The following is a 19,394-nucleotide window of genomic DNA, read 5'->3' as shown; positions in this document are numbered from 1 at the left end:
CAGCTCTCGCCAGCCCTAGACAGCACGGTCAATGGTCAGTGGTAGAGGGGGGCTGAGGTCCAGTAATATCTGAAGGGCTACAGGTCAGGCTCCCCACCCCTATACCGTAATTAACAGAATCATTGAATGTAGAACCATAGAACCATCATCAGTAACGGGTGGTAATGAAAAACAGCAGCGTGCAGCCACAGGGTGTTGTAAACATAAATTGCCCTTTTCCCTTACGGGGTATCCAAGAGCCCATAGAGAGTCCTTACATAGGTTCCCTATTGGTAGGAGAAAATAACAGAGGCCAACCAGAGAATATTGAGAAGCAAGGCAGCTAGTAAGCTTGATCTTTATTGATCTGTTGCAACAGGGTGCTCCCCTCACACGCAGGAGAGAGGAGGAACCCAGAAAAATGGCACACAAGGCCTTATAAAGACTTTTGAAATTGCCATCCTCTAGATCAAGACCACCCCCAGATACATCATACCTACATCACAGAAAAGGCGGTCTAAAACAGAAATTTGAATGTTGTTTATCTCCTGTCTGGCAGGTTACTTGATTGGATTGCCTGGGGAGCCTGGCTAGTCTTTTGTAGTGATAAATACCGAGTTCCTGGGCCAGGTCACAGGCTCACAGCCTATTCAAATACAGACATACCCTTAAGACAGGATTTGTGAAGGAAAAGACAATGGGGAGGCTTTTCCATTTTCCTTTGACCTTGCAGGGAAAACTTTTGCTCAGTTTGGGACAGTTTGGGAATCAAAATGGTTCCAGGTCAGTATTCCTGTGCTGATCTATGTATGTGCTTGGTTGGTACATTTATGAACATTTCCATACATCTAAGACCTCAAAATTCCTATCACAAGGGGAGCGTTGCATGTATTCTAGGCTATGGCATCCTCTCATTTTATTTCTTTTATTTGGCAAAATGTAAAGACCACTTAATAATATTTAAGAACAAAAACAAACCCTATTTGATTTACATCAACATGGAGTGAGTGTGATGGCCGTGAGGCCAGAGCCCCAGTGCCTCTGTATAGGGTGGCCTCCACACTGCCACTACTTCGGAAGTATGAGTCAAGCACATACGGGAATTTTATGTTTAAAGCAAACCGCTCTGTCGCCCTGCTGCAACAAATCCACTTTAAAACACAAACAGTATTTTTATGGTTATGAAAGCAATGGGGAAACAGATTGAAAAGTGTGGGACGAATGAGTGATTAACAGAAGACATACAAACATCCTGCAAACAAATCAAGATGAATGCTCATTGTTGCATAACCTCATCACACAAAAAATCAAAACTATTGCTCAATAAAGACCGGATGCAGTCTAACGTTCACATGGGCCTTGTGTAAGCAAATTAGGATGAATGCTGAGGCCATCTGGAGCCACCCTGAATTGAGTGTGCTGTTTAGAACACATTGCAAAAATCCTGCTTACTCTCCTCAGGAGGGACCCTCAGACGTTTGCTCCAAAACCAGGACCTGGCAGTGCTGCTGTCCACAACATGCAAGATTTGATTTCCATGACAGACAAGTTGATGGAAGGGCCATTTCACAAAGCTAAAAACTTTGAAAATTGCTGCTATAAAAAAAAAACACTGAGTAGTTAAGAGAGAGATGTTGAGAAAGTCCCAGACAATCAGTTGCACTTGTGTCATGTTTTACAGGGAGGTAAAGGGACCCCTGACCATTAGGTCATCGCGAACGACTCTGGGGTTGCGGTGCTCGTCTCGCTTTACTGGCCGAGGGAGCCGGCATACAGCTTCTGGGTCATGTGGCCAGCATGACTAAGCCGCTTCTGGCGAACCAGAGCAGCGCACAGAAACGCCGTTTACCTTCCCGCCGTATTTTTCACTCTATAGGACGCACTTTTTTCCCTCCAAAAATTAAGGGGAAATGTGCGTGCATCCTATAGAGCGAATGCAGGCTGCGCGGCTAAGCCCAAAGCCAGAACAGGGAGACGGAGCGCTGCGCAGCGCTCCATCTCGCTGTTCTAGCTTGGGGTTAGCTGCACAAAGCCTCCACTCCGGGGGCTTCAGGCAGCTATCTGGTGGGAGGTTAACTTTTAGATAAGCAGAGGGCAAGCTATCCCAGAGTAAATGAATGCAGCAGGAGTAGCCAATGCAGTGCTCTCCAAATGCTGCTGGACGGCAACTCCCAAAACCTCCAGCCAAAATGGAAATTGGTCAAGGATAATAGGAGTTGTAGTCACCGGCGGACGAAGGTGGGGGCAGGGGGGCGGTGTGCCCTGGGTGCCACCTGGGAGTGACATCGAGGCCACCCCCGGGGTGCTCGGTGCTCAACTTGCAGCCCCAGGATGTGCGCCACTTGCCGTGCATCCCCCAACACGCACCACACGCCCCCCCCCCCGGGACGCACACTGGCCACACCCTGAATTACGCCGCTCCCGGTGCCAGAGCAGGGAGCTTCACCACCGGTTGTAGATCAGCAAGATCTGGAGAGCACTGAGTTGGCCACCCCAGAATACAGCATACAGAACAGATACCCTCCAAGAAGGCACAGCAGAAAAAGGTCCTCAGGCCATGTTCTTTAGTATGGTAACAGAGATGTTACAATTGTATCCCCACTTTTTCCTGTAAAATGTCAGTAACCGTTGGAGCTGATTTACACTCCCTTAGAAACCACTGAACGTATGACTCAGTCAAAGCATATCAAACTCCACACATATAACTTCATCTTTCTCCTCTCAAAACTCCTTCATAAAATCTTCAGCCGTCAAGTAATGGAACAGGCCTCTCTGAACCGTCCTCAAAGGAGCAGAGGCAGCTCCCAGGTCCAGGGCTGGCAATCCTGTGCACTAGGGAACGGAGCTCTGCTTCCACTCTGGACCCTCCCAAGCCCGGCCCTCCTAGGTCACACCTGGCGACCAGCTGATGACTTTGGAAATAGAACTCATCTCATGAGCAAATAAAACCTGAAAGGTTACCTTGGGGGTGAAAACTATTTCTGATTGTGATAGCTAGGAAAGCAACCAGAACACCCAGAAACCAGAGACTCTTGAGAAGGATTTCTAAAGGCCCCATAACTGGGAGAATAAATTATCAATATTATTAAATAAATGGTAATGGCATGGAATTTGCATTGTAAAAATATGCACAGCTGCAACTTAAGGAATTGGCTAAGCTTAGGATGAGAGAGCGCAGAGCAATGATGTGAGAAATCTGCACCAGAAGGAAGTTCTACTGCTTAATTCTAAGCATGTGAACAGACTCCAGTCGCTCAGCAGTGAGAGAATGGTACTCTGCACATACTCAGAGGTACCTTTCTTTGTGATATCACTTCATATTTGCTCCTTTAACAAGGGGTTTGTGTGAAGCTAGATCAGATGGTGGGCTGGGGCACACCAAGAGTAGGCGAGGTCCCCTTAACTTAGGCTGCAGTTTCCCCATTTCAGCTTTAAAGAAAGGAAGGCTGCGGATAGGAAGAGGTGATATTATATGGGTGTGGCTGGAGCTTTCTGGCATACACCAAATAGCATATTTCTCTTTACGCCACCTGGCAAGGGCTGGTTTTTGCACACAACTGATTCTGGGCTCTGCACTGACCACAATAAAACCAATGCTCATTTTCCTGCAAAGGCAGAATCAGAGAATCAGGGGTAACAGTAGCTCAAAACAAAAAGTATGTGCTTGCTCAAACATCAACTTAAGCATATTGCATTCTGCTTAAGGTAAGGTATAAAGGGATCTTAAGTGCCCCCCCCCCGCACAACATGCAAACATTTCCACACCCCGCAGGGAAAATACTTTGCAGGAAGCAGAGATGGAAGGTGGGAAGGGCAGCATGCCTGAGCAGGAGAAGGAAAGGGAGAACCCACCTGCTTGGAATAGGATCTGGCATGCTGCTGTTACTGCTGCACTGACAGACAGTGAGCGCGGCAACTGGAGGTCGCCTTGGAGGAAGGCTATTCAAAGTGTTGGTGCTGACCTTTAAAAGCCCTAAACGACCTCAGCCCTGAAGACCTGAAGAAACATCTCCACCCCCATCGTTCAGCCTGGACACTGAGGTCCAGCTCCAAGGGCCTTCTGGTGGTTCTCTCCCTGCGAGAAGCAAAGTTACAGGGAGCCAGGCAGAGGGCCTTCTCAGTAGTGGCGCCTGCCCTGTGGAACACCGTCCCACCAGATGTTAAAGAGATAAAGAACTCTACAACTTTTAGAAGACATTTAAAAGCAGCCCTGTGGAGGGAAGCTTTTGGTGTGTCATGTTGCATTGTGTTTTCACTATTTTTTTGTTGGGAAGTGCCCAAGAGTGGCTGGGGGAACCCAGTCAGATGAGCGGCAAACAAACAAACGAATGAATGAATGAATGAATGAATGAATATGATGGTGATGATTAACAACATGAAGGAAATGAAGAGTGTCCTAGTAGGGCCTACACCACAATCTTATATCTACTCAAAAGTAAGTTCCACTGAGTTCAGTAGAACTTACTCCTAAATAAGTGGGTATAGGATTGCAGCCCCAGCCTCTCTTCAGGCCTCTCCAGGCAGCACTTGAACCCACTTTCCAGCACAGGTGAGTGCAACAGCTGCATTACCAATTTAAACTGGCTGAGCAATTGTATAAAATCAGGTGGATGGCTGCAGCATCTGCATGTTGCTCCCCATCTGGATTCTGCCAGCAATTCAACAATCTGAAGACTGAACCTTGGAGTGCCTCTTTTGAGAAATCTAGTGGGTGGCTGGGGAGGACTAACAAACAGGGTGGCAAAACCTGCAATACCAAACCTGATGCTGTTCCTCTCCTGCCTGCTACAAGGTCCTAGGCTGCTGTCAAACAAAGATGGATGGGCAGCCTCAGAGTATTATCTCCCTCCCGCCCAGATCAGCTCATGCATTGTACTTCACTGCCACTCCATTTTGCTCCATTTTGCTGCCAGTCCCTATTTTTTCCAGGGCAGAAGTGTATGGGTGGGAGGGGAGGTCGATGTTTCTGCTGAGGAGAGAGAAAAGAGCCTCGTGCTACCAGCTGATCTTTGTTCCTCTTGCTTTTTCAGCTGACTACAGATGGGAGGGAGATGTCCACAGGGTGACAAACAAGAAATTATATGGGCGGCAGCAGTGAAAGTGAGGGGGCTAAGAGCTGTGTTCCTTAAATATACTATTAGCTACTGTTGTTAAGCAACCACTCCTGCTTAAAGATGCTATTAAGATACAATTTCCTATTTGGGTAACTTCCCTGTCCACCCAAGTCGTGATGCTGCCCCTCGCTTACTCAGTGCATACAAAGGCATAACGGGGCTGGGGCTGGGGCTGGGTTACAATTCAATTAGGGGAGCAATTCAATTTGGTTCACATTTTAATGCATACCTACCTAAATTGCACTTCTTCAAACATTACACAAACCAAAATACAGCTATCCGTTGACACTTGCACTTCTCTAAATTTTGCAGTGCAGTTCTCCAGCCAAGCAACGTGGACACCCAAGTAAACACTGCATAGAAATGCACATGTCAGCAAAAGTAACATAAATGCATTATAAAGGCGAACAGTTTGCAAAAAAATGTGTATCAGGCAAAACCGCATAGAAGCATGTGCATATTAGCAGAACCTAAACACTGATTTAAAAAAATTGAGAGCTGTTTTTGTTTTGTTTTTTTAAAGTAATGTAGAAATGTGAGGAACTGAGCTTAGGACTGGAAAAATGAGAAAACAAGAGAAAGCAAAATTGACAGGTTACCCCATTCCTAGTTACCAATGCCCAGCCTTGAAGGTTGCTCTATATTATAATCTCAAGTAAATATTGTGGACGGGCAAAACTGCTAGGAGCAAACATGCTATGGTTTGTTTTCTTGGCCCAGCTCTCCCCTTGTAAACAAGACCTCAAATACCATGGCAACAAATTTTTTAGAAGCCTGCTTGCCAGTGGCGTAGCGTGGGTTATCAGCACCCGGGGCAAGGCAAGTAATTTGCGCCCCCTAACCCATGGATTTGCGCCCCCTAACCTGTGGATTTGCGCCCCCTAACCCGTAGATTTCCCTAACCCCCAGATGTTGCGCCCGGTGCGGCCGGCCCCCCCTGCACCCCCCACGCTACGCCACTGCTGCTTGCTTGCCCACACACATGGGATGCATGATTAACTGAAAAATGGAAGAGAAGTGGGGAGCTCTTCCAATTGAGCAATGCTTCTCTGCTTGGTTACTTCTGAAGGTGGAATAAGGTATTATACTAGCAGGTTAGACTTTTAATCCTTCTAACCTAATATTCCCTGAAATATGATGGCTCTCCAAAGTCTATTAAGACAAGGGTCTTTCTTGTTACAGATAGGTAGCCGTGTTGGTCTGCCATAGTCAAAAGAAAACAAATTCCTTCCAGTAGCACCTTAAAGACCAACTAAGTCAGTTCTTGGTATGAGCTTTCGTGTGCATGCACACTTCTTCAGATACACTGAAACAGAAGTTTCCAGACCCTTCTATATAGTGAGAAGGTGGGGAGGGGTATTACTCAGAAGGGTGGTGGGAATGGGTGATTGGCAGATAGCTGTGATGAGCCTGTTGACGACTCTCTTTCCTGTTATCCTGGTGATTCTCCCAACTCAGGGGTGAGGTCCGGAATAGGATCTGGCTAGCAAGCTGGACCCAGAGCTTCTCCCCCATCCCTGTACGTGAGTGGTCAATCATCAGGTGACCCAAAATATTGAAAAACAATGCTTCTAGCTCATTATTTCCAGTGGGGTAGTCTGCAAAAGCTTATGCCATAATACACTTGCCAGTCTTTAAAGTGTTTTTGCTGCATTATTTGGCACTCTGACATGTCAACATGCTTTATAATTTTTATTCCACTTCACCTATGAAACAAATGGAATAAATCTGTATGTATGTGGGGACTTATGCAAATATAGTGATTTGCCCCAAGTTACCCACTGGGCCACTGTCAGAGGCAGACCTTGCACCAGATGTCCTTGATCAGAGACCTGCCCTCCGTCCTTATAAGCAGAGCCCTGCTAGAACAAACCAAAGCTGTGTCTGATCCAGCATCCCATTCTCCTAGTCGCCAACCAGATGCGTGTTGGAAGCCACAAGCCGGGCCTGAGAGCAAGAGCCCTCTCCTCACTAGTATTCCCAGCAAGCAGGATTCAGAGACACGCAGCCTGGACAGAGAGCCCAAACACTCTCAGAAAGAGCAGCAGGAGCTGCTGGAAAGTGGGTCTGGGAGGAGGGGAGCAGCCACAGCACGGCTGTGTTTTCAATTCTGAGCTGCATGAAGATTTTTGCAATGTGGCTCTCCTACTTAGACAGGCTTTGGCCGGCTGCGCCGTGTATTCCTAGGTGCCAAATCCATTCCCACCCCCAGTGCCTGCAAGTGTGCCACGTCCCACCATCCTGAGAACCAAGCCTCATTCCCCCTCTCCAAACCGCTACAAAGGGGGGTGTCCCCCCAAGTACTAGGTGCCAATAAACATGCCTCCAGCCACAGCATTACTCACCCCAACCTACTTATCTTTCTTTTGCGAAGTTTCTGGCTTCCTCTGGGGAGATGCTGGCACGGCCCTTTCTTGCAGGGTGGGGGCGGTCTGGATTTCATTACTTGTTGCATCCAATTCTGTTGTTCCTTTCTGCTTTCCATGTAAACATTTCCATTCCCCACGCAAATGTTCCCCACCCCACCCCAGATTGCACAGCTAACGTTTATCCTTGAGCAGTGTTAGCATCTGCCCTCTTTGGCTTCAGACTGGATGTTTCCTCTGCAAAATATCTCTCTACCTCGGACAACAGACAGAGAGATAGGGCGCTCAAATACCCAAGAAGACCGGGCTCCTACGCCTTTAATGGCAACACAGGAAGCTGCCTTCTTCTGAGTCAGACCATTGGTCCACCTAGCTTAATATTTGCCACACTAACTGGCAGCAGCTACTCCAGGGTCTTAAGCAGGGGTCTCTCCTAGCACCACCTGAATATGCTGGGGATCAAACCTGTGACGACCTGCATGCAAAGCTGGTGTTCTGCCACGGAGCAACACTCCTTTCTTAATACTATTTATGCAGAAGAGGGAATTTTACCCTGTTCAGCTTGTCACGTGACACCTGCTGAAATCCCCTCTTCTGCACAGCTATTAGAGCCCCTTCCCCTTTTGCACCTGAGCAGCCTGCTCAAAAACCAAATACTGTACATTAAGAGCACTCATGTATCTGGTCTCCACAAACACCTAAAGCCAGATGCCTCCAGATGATTAGGCAATGAGCAAAGAATACAAATCTGCTTTACAGCAAGTCGGTTCCCCCATGGCTCGCACTATCTACGCAGACAGAGAGCAGCTCTCCAGGCTGCTGCAGAGAGTCCTTTCCTGGCTAGCTGGCATCAAGGGGAGATGTCAAGGGAGGATGCGCTTCACAAAGCAGGTGCTTGGTGGGAACAGGACACCCTCCCTTTGGGAGACTTCTTGTGTCTTGCTAGAGTGGTGCATGCTCTGGTTATCTCTCGCTTGGACTACTGCCATGCGCTCTATGTGGGGCTACCTTTGAAGGTGACCTGGAAACTACAACTAATCCAGAATGCGGCAGCTAGACTGGTGACTGGGAGTGGCCGCCAAGACCACATAACAACGGTCTTGAAAGACCTACATTGGCTCCCAGTACGTTTCCGAACACAATTCAAAGTGTGGGTGCTGACCTTTAAAGCCCTAAATGGCCTCGGCCCAGTATACCTGAAGGAGCGTCTCCACCCCCATCGTTCTGCCCAGACACGGAGGCCAAGCACCAAGGCCTTCTGGCGGTTCCCTCACTGCGAGAAGTGAGGTTACAGGGAACCAGGCAGAGGGCCTTCTCAGTAGTGGCCCCCACCCTGTAGAACGCCCTCCCACCAGATATCAAGGAAATAAGGAACTATCCAACTTTTAGAAGACATCTAAAGGCAGCTCTGTTTAGGGAAGTTTTTAATGTTTGAAGTTTCATTCTGTTTTTAATGTTCTGTTGAAAGCCACCTAGAGTGGCTGGGGAAACCCAGCCAGATGGGCAGGGTAGAAATAAAAATTTTTTATTATAATTATTAAGTGCAGGAGAAGGCTTTACATGGTTTGGTAGAAAGCCGAAACAGACTCTCGGCAGATGCACCTCCTGCTGCTGCCCACCCCCCTGGTGTGCTTCTGCCTAGCTGGAATGTGCTCTGGTAATTCTGAGGATGCCTCTTTTGCCCGGGGAGAAGTTGGTCAGGGCTGTGTGAGCATTTGCAGAAACTAGCCTCCTGTACAAAGGAGGAAAAGACATAGACCATGCTGCCCATTTCGGCCTCTGCTTCTGCCCCCCAGAAGGCCCCTCCTTGAAGGATGGTCTCCTCATATGATGGTGGGGACTCCTGGCCCTGCAGGGCTCCTGACAAAAAGAATAGCCGCCCTTACTTAAAATTTAGCCCCTTGCAAGCTTGTGGCGTTGGCGGCCCTATGCCTATTCTTTAGTAGAAACACTGAGGCGGGAATGCAACTCAGGAGTTTTTCAAACAAAATCTACGAGTCTCCTGACCTTAGATCAAAAGCCAATTTGCTGCAGAGCAACCATGAAAATTGCTCCAGTTTCAGACCACCCCATGACCCTCTGAGCAAACAGAAGTGCCTTTGCTAAGTTGACAAACTGGAAAGAATTCTGAGGAGGGTTAGAAAGATAAAGAGCACCAGAAAGCCCACTGGAGAAAGGAAAAGTTGAAGGAGATTATTATAAGCAGCCAGGAAGAGGAAAACCCCACACGGGAGAACACGGACAGACGTCAGCAAAAAATGAAAGCATGAATTACTCCTCATAAAGTGCAGAAGGCACAAAACAGGCAATGATGTATTTAAATAAAAGGAAAAGGGCAACTGAATAAATATTTTAAGTACCAGTGAAATAAATGGTTAATTGGGAATGAAGGTGAATCTCATTCCTTGGAGCATTTCAAGAACAGACTGAAGAGCACCTAGTGTGGCCACTTTGGCAAAGGAGGCCGCAGAGGATTCTGATGATATAGGCTGGTGGTTTGCAGTGGCTCTTCTTCTTAGAGGTGTAACAAGCCTGCAAGGCCTCTGCTCTTCTCTTTGCTGTCGCCTTGACAATCCACTGCCTGTACTACTCTAGGTAGCCATTAATGCTCCTGCCGGCTCCTCCTCTATTACAGTAAACTCTCATTTTACATGCATGTGACTTGGGCAATTTCAACTGTACACGGCTGAAGGATGGCTGGTTGAAACTGTGCAACTCAAGTCCCAAGCAAGGCGAAGCGTTGAAAAGCTCTTCACACGCCAGGACCACTCTTGGTTACCCAGTACAAAAAGGGCTTTGAAGCTCCCGGCCTTGCGTGCTGGGCAAGACCCGCTGTGGGCACGGCTGTGGGAGTGCTGGAGATGCCCTCTCCCCGCACCCACCCCACCCACCGGCCAGCCACAGGGCGGCTCCAAGGATTTGGATATATGCAATTTCCAGGCCTTAACATAACCCCTGGAACAATGGGTGGGATTCAACATCACATTAATACAGCCATTCCATCAGCACAAGTATTTCTGCTTATCAGATGGAACAATTTTCCCTCTCCCCCCTGTGAACTGTTCTGCGGGTTCTCCCAACACTCCAGAGCAGATTTGGGGGAAGCAGGAGGATCACTGCCTTCTACTAGTGCACCAGGTTAGCTGAATCCAGCCCAACGTTTTAGGATTTTTTAGCTGCTGTAGAGTTTTCTACTATTTTAATGCATTTGCAATTTTGATACGTTGTCAGCCACTCTGCTTGGTATATTTACACTAGAAGGGCAGGAAATAAATGCCCTAATAAATAAATAAATAAATAATCAGATCTAAGCATAGGTCTGGCTGGTTCCAATATACTCAATCATATATGCAAGTTCTGCCAAGCACAGACCCACAATTTCCCCCACAGATATATATGTTTTAATGTTCCATTGAAATATTTATTTCTAGTTTGTTCCCAAACCTTAATCCACTTTGGTAGCTAGAAAACAGCCCTGAGGTCCAGTTCCATTTGCTGCACCTACAAAGTACAATTTTCTTCAAAGCTCATCTGCCTGTAAAATAAAACACCTTCCACTTGCCATACAGCTTTCAGGATATCTATGCTTCCATGCTAGGTTTTCCAACACCCTGCTGTGCCCCCCCCCCTCCTGTTTTCCTAATTTAGTTAGACTTGCAAGCAGAAAATGGACAGCAGGCGAAATCGGGGTGAATGTGGCCCTTCCGACAACCATCCCTTGCAGGCAGCCTGGTCCGTGCTGTGGAATCAAGGGAGTTGCAGTGCGCCGGCCTCTCCGGGAGGACTAAGGAAATGCCTCTTTAATTTATTTTCAATCCTGCCAGGGCCACTTCACTTGTTCCTACGTCCTCTATAAGCGTTATTTTTCCACTGCGGAGGGGCAACCAAATCATCGCAACTCTACCCCAAAAGCATTTGGGGGGGGCGTCTAGGAATCCACTTAATTGACGGCATATTAAAATCCCAGCCTCCTTCCTCCACTTGGGAGCCCTTCTGGAGCTCGGGAAGTCTTCGCAGCCTCTAGGCAACTCGTGGATTCCCCCTTCAGACGCGCCCGGGAGCGAGAGGGCGAGCGAGCGAGCGAGGGCGGCGCGGCTGTGGCCGGAGGCGGCGTCCTTCTGCGCCCCTTTCGCCCTCGGAGGGGCCGCCGGGCGCGGAGGTCCAGAGGCGCGCCGCCCGCCCGCCCCGACCCGACCCGCAACCGCTGCGCATTCACACGAGCTTCCTGGCGCCCGGTCCTACCTCCCGCAGAAATCTCGGCGGCGGATCCCGCGCTGGTTTGCGGAGCAGGAGCCGCCAGGCGCCGCTTCTCCCGCGGGCGGAGGCGGCGCGGCTGGAGGGAGCGCGCGGGGCGCCGGGGGACGAGCTGCGGGGAGCCGAGCGGGCGGCGCGGCAGAGAGAGGCGCGCGAAGGCGGCCCGACCCCGGAAAGGCTCCTTTCTCGCGTGCCGCGTCCACGCGCAGCGGGGCCCCGCAGCCAAGTACTAACTAACCAACTGCGTCACAGATAACTCGGCCCCCCCCCCAAAAAAAAGTTTGGCCACGCCCATGCCAGGGGATTCCCACAAACACGCGTGTCAGGAAAGCGCCCCATTCCGGGGCTGGAAGAAGCCCACCTTCCCACGCGCGGCTGGCCAGGAAGGGGTGGCTGGGGCCGCTTAAGGCTGCCTCGCAGCTGGCGGGGAGGAAAAGCGCCCAGCTATGGCTTTTGCTTAGAGCCCAGCCTGCTTTTACATCCCTGATGCCCTCCAGGTGTGTTTTTATGGCGGGTGAGAGATTTATATTATATTATATGCATATAATTTTTTATTAAGTTTTTGAAAAATTTTATACATATAAAACAAAACCATTTCAAACATTAAAATACAGTGGTACCTCGGGTTACATACGCTTCAGGTTACATACACTTCAGGTTACAGACTCCACTAACCCAGAAATAGTGCTTCAGGTTAAGAACTTTGCTTCAGGATGAGAACAGAAATCGTGCTCTGGCGGCGTGGCAGCAGCGGGAGGCCCCATTAACTAAAGTGGTACCTCAGATTAAGAACAGTTTCAGGTTAAGAACAGACCTCCGGAATGAATTAAGTTCTTAACCCGAGGTACCACTATACAGTACAGCGTTCTTTCGAACCCTTAGACCTCCTTCCCTCCCTCCATGGTTCCATCTTTAAGATTAAATTTACTGAATCTTTTACCCTTATCTACCTATTATATAACCATAATTACCATAAAAAAGTTCACATTACAAGTGACTTTACATCCCTGCCAAAGATTTTAACTGTTTACAGTGGTCTTTTAAATAAATTACAAATTTATTCCAGTCTTTAGAAAAGACTTGATCCTCCTGGTTTCGGCTCTTCCCCATCAGTCTCGCCATCTCTGCCTACTCCATCAGTTTCACCTGCTATCCTTTTCTTGGTACTCTCCTTCCTTCCTTCCATCCATCCATCTCTGGGCTAGTAGCATTCTTGCTGCTATCGTTGCATACATAAAAAGTATTTTATCTTCTCTTGGTAACTCTTCACCTATTATACCTAGTAAAAAGGCTTCTGGTTTTTTGACAAGAGCCAATGGTATGACTTGGTATAAGGCAGATTCCTGTGTTCCCCTATGCAATATGGTGATCATTACTGACAGGGAAGTTTTTTTAATGTTTAATGTTTTATTATGTTTTTATGTATGTTGGAAACTGCCGAGTGTGGCTGGGGCAAACCCAGGAAGATGGGCAGGGTGTAAATCATAAAATTAACATCATCATCATCATCGTTACGGAGTAGGATGTCCCTCTTTGTATTGGAGAAACGTATGTTAGCTTCCTGTGACATGTGAACATGGGATTGGGGTTTAAGGCTGGTCTGGCTTGTTAGGAAGAAGCAAACCACCCACAGGGGTGGGAAATCAAGCTTAATTGTGGCTTCGTGGCTTGTTTCTCTGGCTTGCGCCAGAAGGGGAGCACAGCAGGAGCAATCAAGCAGTGTGCATCAGCTTAGTGGTGCTCTGGCTTTTTATGATGCGTGAGCGCACCCATTGTATGCAAAACACTTTACATGCGCTCTAAGGGTGCCTCCAGACAGGCAGTATATTGCAGGAGGGCTTCAACCACATATCAGGAAATTCAGCTTTGCACAATTAAAGCAGACTAAAGTGTTTCATTCAATGGAAATTTTGAAGGTTAGGAATGGGACAGGAAAAGTATGGGATGAACAAATGGTTAATGGGAAGACATAAGCACCATGCAAGCAAACCTGGTTGAATGTTTATTGTTGTATTAATTGCCCCACAGACAAAGCAGAATAGCTGCACAATAAAGACTGGGTATAATCAAGCTCTGCATAAGCTTTATGTAAGCAAATCAGGATGGTGCCTCAATAAATAAGTTGTTTGGAGGAGCTGAAAGAGCTATATAAATGACGGGTGACATTATTAGTCCTTTGTGTTTGGGGTTTTCAGTAGGTGGCTCCCCCCACCCTTTGTCCTTTCTATGAAGCAATGCCCTATAGTTCCCTGCCCATCTGGATTCTCAAGGCCCATCCCTAAAGCCAACATCATTTGCACAACTCCATAGTTCAAGTTAATGCCAACCTACAGCTTGCAAAAGGTCTCCTTGTGTTTCCAGTGAACAGTGTGGGAGTGAGGCTGGGTTCCAGATAGCCAAGGCATTGAGCCAAAACATTGAAATCATTAACTGGAGACACACACAAACACACAGGGCTTGGTTCATTCTGTCTGGTTATGAAATACTTGAGAGCTTACAGGCATCAAGACCAGTGCACTTAAACCCACATTTCATAAACAGACACATGCATGTATGGAAGGAGAGGAATTGTGATTGTTCTTAGATTGTTTAATTTTACAGTTAAAATGTAGATTTCAAATATTAAATCGTTTTTAAAAAATCAACATTCAGATACAACATAAATAATCCCGGAAGATATATGAAATCATTACACAGGAATTGTTGTAGACTGTCAATAGTGTCAGTATTAAGATCTTTACATTAAGCTTTTATACTCTCCTCACGCTTTTCATAATGCCCACAGGCAATGAAAAACATGAGGCAAAAGCCAGCAATATTCCTCCATGTTTGTAAAAACAATAAAATGATGCCATACTGCCAAAAATGATTCATTTCTACACTGGCCCTGCACCACCTTACACCTTACACGTGTCGGCTTCTCAAACAGTGCTGCCTCCCAGGTCTTTTAGTATCAGGAATCTCTAGTTACAGATAGGTAGCCGTGTTGGTCTGCCATAGTCAAAACAAAACAAATTCCTTCCAGTAGCACCTTAAAGACCAACTAAGTCAGTTCTTGGTATGAGCTTTCGTGTGCATGCACACAGTGTATCTGAAGAAGTGTGCATGCACACGAAAGCTCATACCAAGCAGTGGCGTAGCGTGGGTTGTCAGCACCCGGGGCAAGGCAAGTAATTTGCGCCCCCTAACCCGTGGATTTGCGCCCCCTAACCCGTGGATTTGCCCTAACCCCAGATGTTGCGCCCGGTGCAGCCGGCCCCCCCTGCACCCCCCACGCTACGCCACTGATACCAAGAACTGACTTAGTTGGTCTTTAAGGTGCTACTGGAAGGAATTTGTTTTGTTAGGAATCTCTAGGTATGAGTCTAGGAGCCTCCACCCACATAGAAGTATAATAAGACACAAAGACACATGATTTTAGGTTAATGGGCAAAATTAGGCCACAACTTTTATTGGTTACAGCATGTGAGTAGTATTGGCTTAGGCACTGGATGAAACAGCAATACCAGACTCCACCCCGCACAGCCAGGAGTCATATGAGGGTTAGCAATCAATGGGAGGAGCTTGTTGGTGGAAATACAACTGGAAGCTCCCCCACGACGTCACCGGGGGTCGTGCCATGGCCCTAGCCACCAGCAGGGCATCGGACAGGATCCACAACCGCCGGATTCCTTTAACGGAATACCCAAAAGAGGAGGGGTAGATGATGGCGCATACCCAATCCTCCAACACAGCACACCTAGTCCAATGCCTAACCGCCAATACCAGAAAGTTGTGACGAATTGCTACGAGGTAGGCGGAAAAACCAAGAGGCTGGTGCCAATTTGCAAATGGATAAAAAAGTCCTACCAGGCCCCTTGGGCAACCAAGGCAACCAAACGAAGTCCATAGCAAGGTCAATACACAAAAGAAGCTGACCTAAGAGGGAGGGAGGGAGATCCAAAGAAAGCAGGAACAGACTGGGGGCAGAGCGCTGCCACGGCTATTTAAATGTGGCTAGCCCCGCCCACCAGTCGGCCCTATTGGTCAGCTGGAAGGCTTGGCGGTGGCAGCTGAAGCAATCAGATGCAGGGAGTCATATATGCCTCCCTGCCCCCACGGGAGGCTGCTCCTGCTCACAACCCCTCCCCTCTGGGAGGAGGAGGAGGCCTTATGCTAAATGGTCTCTTTAAATTTGAAGGTTCATTATTGTTCCACAAGATGTGGATGTCTTTAAGGGCCAGAGCAAATAACGTGACCTAGTTTTACAGCTGTGAAGCAGTATAGCAGGTGCTGTTAAGTTGTGTTAATTAAGCTGTGTCAGCAGTTGGGTATAGTATATAAAGAGCAGCACCTAGCTCTCTCAGTACCCTGGTGGTTGGTCGGTCATGCTTATTGATATATTTAGTGTAAAGGAGTTTTTGTTATTGTTATTAAAACCTAGCTAAAGTTATTTTGCGTTCCTTGTAATGTGTGGTCTCCCCAGCATGCTTTCTGCAGCGCAACTGATCTGCAAATAGCCAACTCCTTATCCTAAGGAAGTCACACTACTGTTACAATAGCTGCTGATTAGAAATGACTTATCAGCTCCCTGCTCTTCAATTCTCTATCTTGCCACAGCCAACCAAAGACAACCAACCACACCCTAAGCCACCCCCAACCTCTCTCACCACCAAGGAAATACAACAAGACAGCTCCCTTTTTCCGGGGGGGGGGGGAGGACTGCATTACAGGAGGGGTTCCGGGACCCGTGTTACCCAGCAGTGGGCAGAGGGATGCTGCCCACGTCACGAGGCTGCCCAGCCGCATCATGCCCCCCGGTTGACCAAGCGGGTTAGCCGGGGGGCATGGCTACTTGCCATTTAAACCACGGCACAGCTGGGGACAGCCTTCCTTCGTCTACTTTGGCGGATCTCCCAGCCCACCCACCCACTTTCTTGTGTTGCTTGACTATGGCCTTGCTATGACTAATTTTGGTTGTGGGGGCTGGGTGGGAATTTTTCCACTTGGCATTGGATAAGCCTTGTTATGGGAGGGGAGGTTGTTGCCTCCACCTGCCCCTGCGTGCTAAGGTTATCCCATATCCGGGAGTGTGGTTCCTGTCCGAAGCCTGGGCATAGGCCAGGGCCATGCCACGACCCCATCGGGGACCCTGGGGGAGCTCTTGATTGATGTATATCAGGCATAGGCAAACTCAGCCGTCCAGATGTTTTGGGACTACAACTCCCATCATCCCTGACCACTGGTCCTGTTAGCTAGGGATGATGGGAGTTGTAGTCCCAAAACATCTGGAGGGCCGAGTTTGCCTATGCCTGATGTACCGTATTTTTCGCTCCATAGGATGCACCGGCCCATAGGACGCACCAAGTTTTTTGGGGGGGAAATAAAGAAAAAAAATTATTCCCCCCCCCAGGCGCTTGTGGGGCCGGCAGCGGGGAGAAGCGCTCTTCTCCCCGCCGCCCGCCTGCAGACCAGGTCCGGGGACAGCGGGAAGACGCGCTGTGCCTCCCAGCTGTCCCCGGAGCTTGCGGAGCTGGCGGCGGGGAGAAGCACGTGTCTCCCCACCGTCAGCCTCCAAACCACATCGGGAGACAGCGGGATGGTGGCGTTCCGCCTCCCCGCTGTCCCCCGACCTTGTGGGGCTGGCGCTGCGGCTCTCCTGAAGCCTGGAGAGCGAGAGGGGTCGGTGTGCACTGACCCCTCTCGCTCTCCAGGCTTCAGCGAAAGCCTGCATTCGCCCCATAGGACGCACATACATTTCCCCTTCATTTTTGGAGGGGAAAAAGTGCGTCCTATAGGGCGAAAAATACGGTATATCATAGGGCTCCCCCTATCGATGGTTGACCCTTCTGAGACTTCCTGCAGACGGGCAGGAGTCAGGATATAGTCTGGCTTCACCCAACTGCCTAAGCCAAACAGCTCACATCTGTAACCAATAAAGTTGTGGCCTAATTTATCCCACTAACCCAACATATTTGTGTTTGTGTGTTTATTTCTGTGGGAACCGCGAGGACCGGGGCCTTGCCACGCAAGAGAATAATAAGAGAACCCATACTAGTAACGCTGACACAACCCGCCCCCCGCTAAGTAGAATAATAGAAGCATAACCACCCAACCCCACTCGCCATTCCCCCTCCCCCTTTTTTCTCTTCTTCCTAATTGTTTAAAACCAATTCATGAACCAATTCAAGAATCTGTACATTGACCACTAATAATGAAACATATGTTGTAGATATTTTTCCACATTTATTATGCTATTTTTGTGATATACAAATGACATGAGAAAACTTGGTATACTTATTTGTATAACATTATCTTGTTTATAAAACCCAATAAAAATATTTAAAAACAACAACTCTCTATCTTGCCCTAAAAAAATAAAGTTAAGGGAACCAGTTGTGGAGATAATTACATAGCCCATTGTGTAATAAAACTAATTGCATTATAAGAAACACCCAGGAATCCCACACTCCATGGCATCCCCACCACAAGTGAAGATATGTTCCAATAACTTGACACCCTCTTCAACACAGTGGAGTGGATCCTGGGCTGATAAGAGAGAGATTTTGTAATGACAATTCCTTAATCCATGCTGAACTTGATTTTAAAAGGTTTATCCCAAAGTGAGATCCATCATCTATTTGTACTTTAAGATCTTGCTCCCAACTCATAGGAAGGTCATTTATTGAATGTTCCCCAAGGTTTATCAGTCGTTTGTAGATGTCTGAGACCAGACGTTGTGTTACTCGTACTCTCCAACATAATGTACTTAAGCAAGGCAAGTCTCCTGTTGGCATCCTTATATATCTCAGGCTTCAACAGAAAGGAGCTCATCTGAACCCAAGAGAAGGAGGAATTGTTTTCCTCCTTTTCACAGAAGTTTGCAAACAGAGAAGCACCACTTCGTGCATTTGTGCAGACGTGTGTAACTACAAAGTGTGCCTGCTTGTACAAATCACACCTGGTGACAGAAACGCATGCATGTGCAAAAACACCTGGGACCAAAGAGGTAGCCGTAATAAATATATGCAATCATACTTAAAAGAAAACATGTGACCAAATATACACCAATTACGCAGCATCCATGTGCAAGTTAAGTGTGCTTACAGAGTTAAGGGCTGGTTCTCTTCACATCATTGCACAATTCTTGCTTTGTGGCTGACCATGTGCAAACTGCCTTCCCTTTACCCCTAAGCAATGTCAATCATTCTCCATCTGGGATGGGATAAGGCTTTCAGACATGCTGAAGCCCCAATGCAAGCCAGGTCCTTTAAGTGGCAGATTTCAGATGAGTAATGAATGTTCTGTCCCCCAACACACAAAATGCCCTCCCTCCCTCCCTCCTTGGGCCTTGGCTGATCTCCATAGTTTTGTTATCCCAGCTGAGAGATTCCCTGAACTGCACTCATGGAACAAATGAACAGAACAGGAATTGCCCGGGATGGTTGGCCAGGCTGTTATTCACAGCTAGTATTATCTCATCTTTCCCTTCTGTTCTCATTCCAGCTGACCCTGCCTTCAGAACGGAGGTGTTTGCAACAGGCAGTCCAAGTTAAACGCCCACGGGGCATTGAGCCAGGCAGCTAGACATTCTTGTGGATGCAGTGCGCTGTTCTCTGGCTCTTGGCAGTGCTTCATGGATGCCCCACGCATGTTCCTGTGGAAAATAACGAGAGTTCTTCCTGGCCCATCTAGTCCAGCA

General features: G+C 48.0%; 1 protein-coding gene across 3 annotated transcripts in view; it reads right to left on the bottom strand.

The window, feature by feature from the left end:
* The window catches only part of SORBS3 (sorbin and SH3 domain containing 3), an 80,015-nt gene extending 68,219 nt beyond the window's left edge, over positions 1 to 11,796 (bottom strand). The window contains exon 1 of one of the 3 annotated variants that reach the window (XM_081843893.1): positions 11,702 to 11,796. The gene's annotated coding sequence lies outside the window, so the exon portion shown is untranslated. Of the gene's footprint in view, positions 1 to 7,438; positions 7,560 to 11,701 lie in introns of those variants that run through there. The other 2 variants (XM_081843896.1, XM_081843895.1) reach the window with 2 other exon arrangements.
* Positions 11,797 to 19,394: the final 7,598 nt, after the last annotated feature.

The sequence above is a fragment of the Podarcis erhardii genome (genome assembly GCF_964252035.2).
Source record: "Podarcis erhardii genome assembly, chromosome: 16".
Taxonomy (NCBI): domain Eukaryota; kingdom Metazoa; phylum Chordata; class Lepidosauria; order Squamata; family Lacertidae; genus Podarcis; species Podarcis erhardii.
Note: the sequence above shows the minus strand (reverse complement) of the source record. Positions and strands in the feature narration are given on the sequence as shown.